This window comes from Coenobita brevimanus, chromosome 102, assembly GCF_032717465.1.
Source record: "Coenobita brevimanus isolate Jiangsu-jjx chromosome 102, ASM3271746v2, whole genome shotgun sequence".
Taxonomy (NCBI): Eukaryota; Metazoa; Arthropoda; class Malacostraca; order Decapoda; family Coenobitidae; genus Coenobita; species Coenobita brevimanus.
In genome coordinates this window covers 35329287-35334286 of record NC_137055.1, presented here as the reverse complement: position 1 = coordinate 35334286, position 5000 = coordinate 35329287, and positions in this window count along the sequence as shown.

Sequence of the window (5000 nt, the reverse complement as noted above, 5' to 3'; positions counted from 1 at the left end):
GAGAAAGGTCAGGTGAGAGAGAGAGAGAGAGAGAGAGAGAGAGAGAGAGAGAGAGAGAGAGAGAGAGAGAGAGAGAGAGAGAGAGAGAGAGAGAGAGAGAGAGAGAATTCTTCTTTTGTTTTCATTTCCTATTGTTTTCACTTTTCTCTCCTCCTCTCTCTTTCCCTTCTCTCTTCTCCTCTCTCCTCCCCTTATCTCCCTCCTCTCTTTTCTTACAGCCATTTCAATGCTCTCTTCTCTTCTCTTTTCATTTCACCTCTCTTCCTCCCGCCTCTCTTCCTTATTCCTTCTCCTCTTCTATATCTTCCTTATCTCTCAACTACATATTCTCTCCTCTCTCTCTCTCTCTCTCTCTCTCTCTCTCTCTCTCTCTCATCTCCTCTTCATCTTCTATCTCATTTCTCTCTCCTCTCTCTTCTTTCCCTCCCTCTTCCATTATATTTTTCTCTACCCCATCTTTTACTTCCTCCCCTATTCTCTCCTTCCTCCTCCATCTCTCATCTCATGTTCTTCTCTCCCTCACTCCCCCCCCTCCTCTCTCTCTCTCTCTCTCTCTCTCTCTCTCCAGCAAATAACAAAAAATCACCTATTACTCTGATTGTCTCTCTCTCCCCTCTCTACCATAAATAACACCATAAATAACACCATAAATCACACCATAACACCATAACATGATGATGATGATGGTGGTGATGGTGAAGATGAATATGATGATGATGATGATGATGATGATGAAGATGATGATGAGGATGAGGATTATGATGATGACGTTGATATGACTTTTTACAATTATCATACTAGTGAAAATGATGACGAAGACAGTGATGATGATGGTGATAATAATGATGACACAGATGACAACAACAATAATAATAATAATAATAATGAAAATAACAATAATAATGACAATAATAATAAAGACAGAGACAGAACACAAACATTTACTCCATCATACAACCCTGATTCAGTTACAATAATTTTCTCTTTCCTTTTTCACTAATATCACAAACTCTCTATTTTAATCACCTGCTCAGAGTGTAATTAAATTGTTTATTAAATCACTCCTTATTAGCATTTTATTTATACTTTTTATTTGTGGTTATTATGTGCCAAGAAATGATATTATTAAAGGAAGATTTTGGAGCAGGATTTTTTTTGTGTAGTTAGTGTTCGCTTCCTCCTCTCTCTTTCTCTAATTTTTCTCTCATTCTCTGTCCGTCTGTCTGTCTGTCTGTCTGTCCCCCCCTCTCTGTCTGTCTGTCTGTCTGCCTCTCTGTCTGTCTGTCTGTCTGTCTCCCCCCATTTTCATTCCTACTCCTTCGTCTATACCTTCTCATGTCTTTGTTACTCTCTCTCTCTCTCTTACTCCTTTTCTTCTTTCTCTTTTCTCCCTCTCTCTAATAAATAAACAAATAAATTTCTAAATAAATAAATAAATAAATTAACAAATAAACTCCCTTTTTTATCCTTCCCAAATTATTCTTTTTCCTCCAATTTTCACAACTAGAAAATGTTCACTTTTTTATTCGAGTTTTTCAGTCTTTCAAAATTCGACCTTTTTCCCCAAAATTTCCTCTTTCCCTAATGAATCCAGTTTAGTTGCTTCGAAATTCTCTCCCCCCCAGAATTTTCCCTTCCCCAGATTTCCTGTTTTTCCACATTGCCCTTAAATTTTTTCCCTTTTCTCTAATGACCTAAAATTTTCCTCCTTTACCTTAATAAGTCCCAAATTTTCCCTTTTCCCTAATAAACCAAAAATTTTCCATTTTCCCTAATAAGTCCAAATTTTCCCTTTTCCCTAATGACCGTCAATTTTCCCTTTTTCCTTAATGACCCTCAATTTTCCTCTTTTTCCTAACGACCCTAAATTTTCCCCAAATTTTCCCCTTTCCCCTAATGACCCTCAAATTTTCCCTTTTCCCTAATGACCCCCAATCTTCCCCTTTCCCTAATGACCCCCAAACTTTCCCCTTTTCCCTAATGACCCTCAAATTTTCCCTTTTCCCTAATGACCCCCAATTTTTCCCTTTCCCTAATGACCCCCAATTTTTCCCTTTCCCTAATGACCCCCAAATTTTCCCCTTTTCCCTAATGACCCTCAAACTTTCCCTTTTCCCCAATGACCCCCAAATTTTCCCTTTCCCTAATGACCTCCCCAGATTTTCCCTTTTTCCCTAATGACCCCCCCAAATTTTCCCCACGACCCTCTAATGACCCTTAACCCTTCCCCGGCCAGCCGGACTTAATAACCACCCGCTGGTCGTCCTAACAAGCGGGTTAATTAGACCGTCCTGGGATAAATACATGCCAATTCAAAGGCCAATTTAACTTAATGAATTCCAGAGTCATTTACACCTCGACCGTCCTGCGTAAAAAAAAAATAATAATAATAGTGTTATGGTTATTTGCGTCTGTTTTTAATTGTCTTGGTGGAGGTGGGGTTGTTTTGGTTGTTGTTGTTATTGTTGTGTTTTTGTTATTGTTGTTATTGTTCTTGTTTTACTGTTATTGTTCATGTTTTTCATTGTTTTTTCTTGTTATTTTTGTTATTGTCGTTGTTTTTCATTTTATTGTTGTTGTTCTTTTCTATATTGTTTTTCTTGTTATTTTTATTATTGTTCATTTTGTTGTTCGTGTTTTTTATTTTTGTTTTATTTTTTGCTATTGTTATTGTTGTTCATTTTATTGTCGTTGCTGTTCTTGTTTTTTTCATTGTTTTTTTTTAATTGTTTTTTATACAGTTTAATTTTGTTTAATTTTGTTTTCCTGATTATACTGTAGGTGTTATTATTTCTGTTATTGTTATTTTTATTAGTGTTCCTGTCGTTGTTCACATTTTGTTCTTGCCATCGTGTAAATAATTTCTGTTACCTTAGTTCTTTATCTTTTATCACCACCATTATTTTTACATGTATACGGCTCTTATTAGTAATGTGTTCTTGATATTGTGTTATTATTGTTCATGATGTTCTATACCTGTTCTGATGTGTATGTTATTAGTACTGCCCTTGTTACTGTAACTGTTAAATATCATCATCATTATCACCATCATAATTATCATCATCATCATCACCATCATCATCACCACCACCACCACGATCATTACCACCACCACCACCATCACGATCATCATCATCATCATCATCGTCATCATCATCACCACCACCACCATCATCATCATCATTATCATAACCATCATCATCATCATCATAACCATCATCATCATCACCACCACCATCATCATCATTAATCTTGCAGTTAAAGTTCATTTTAACAATTTTTTATTATTCAACTAATTTTCCCTTATTCATGGCCCTTTTTGTCATAATTTTTCAGACATTATTTTCCTTCTTTGAGCAAAATTGTCCTTTTTTTTTTTTTTTTTTTTTTCGTTCGGACACTTCTAAAATTTCACGCATTTTTTCATTATTATTCGGCCACTCTTTTCTCAACTTTTTTTTCTCACATTTTTCTCATTTTTTTTTGGCTCTTTTCCTCATTATTTCGGTCCCTTTTCCTCGCTATTTTCCTCCTATAATTGTCTTCTGCTCCACCCTAATTAGCTCTTATTTCCCCCTCCCTAAATTACCCTCTACTACTGTCTAATTGCATACACAAGAGGTAGACTATTCCCTGCACTACTCTTTAATTGCATATTCAAGAGGTAGACTATTATGAGGCTAACAACAAACAAACAAACAAATCCTTTTCTTATGCTACCTTACGTGTTATTTCGATTTTCTACTAACTCGGTCATAGGTGGTGGCGACATCATCCACTCACTTGATGTAGTGCTACCTGCTTCTTCCTTCACCTTTATCATTATCTTTCTGTGTCTGCCTCCTCTCTTCCTATTTCTCATCATCATCCACTCACTTGATGCAGTGCTGCTTACTTCTTCCTTCACCTTTATCATTTTTTTTCTGTCTGTCCTCCTCTCTTCCTATTTTTCACATCATTCCTGTCGCTTTTTATTCTACTTCTTTCCTTTTCAGGTGGCTTAACATCATGTACAAGCCTCATGGTTTCCTGTAAGCCAAGAAACCATTTACGACGCTGGGTGGTAACCATATAACCAACCCACACGTGTTCCCTACGTGTCAGCAAGTGGGTTGGCGGAGGGTTAGTGCCCCTCCCCGTAAAACAAAGACAAACGGCCACCCCTTATGGGATTTTGGCGTCTGGCTACAGACAGACGTATAGGCAGAATTTATTTTGCTTTTTTTACATCTGATAATTGCATAGTTGATCGGTAATTTCAAGGGGCAGCCAAAAATGTCTTCACGCCCACACCAGCAGACTGAGCCACCCACGCAACACACGACACATACAAAGGGGGTGGCCATACCTAGACCATCCAGTGTATAAAAATGCTAATGACCTTACCTGAGGGGGTCGTCGGAGGGGAGGGGTGGCTGGTCGATGTGTACGTCTGAAAAGAATTGATACTGAAACTTAATGGAACTGAAACGAAACATAATGAAACTGGAACGAAACTAAATGGAACTGAAACAAAACTTAATGAAACTAAAACGAAACTAAATGAGACTTGAATGAAACTTAATGAAACCTGCACGAAACTTAATGAAACTGAAACAAAACTTAATGAAACTTGAACGAAACTTAAACTGTAACGAAACTTAATGAGACTTGAACGAAACTTAAAGAAGCTTGAACGAAACTTAATGAAACGAACAAAACTTAATGAAACTGAAATGAAACTTAATGAGACTTGAATGAAACTTAATGCAGCATCAGAGCAAAAAATTAAAATGAAAATAGATGATAAAACTTGAAACAAACGAAACTTAATGAAACAAACGAAAAAGGTTCCAGTCCAAAAAATACATATCACTTCATACTAAACTAAATGAAACTGAAACGAAACATAATGAAACAGAATGAACACAAGAATAAGAGGAAAATATGAGTTGGTAATAAAACTTAAACCTAAAAAGAAACAGGCATCACAGGACAAAAAACAAAATGGCGACAGAAAT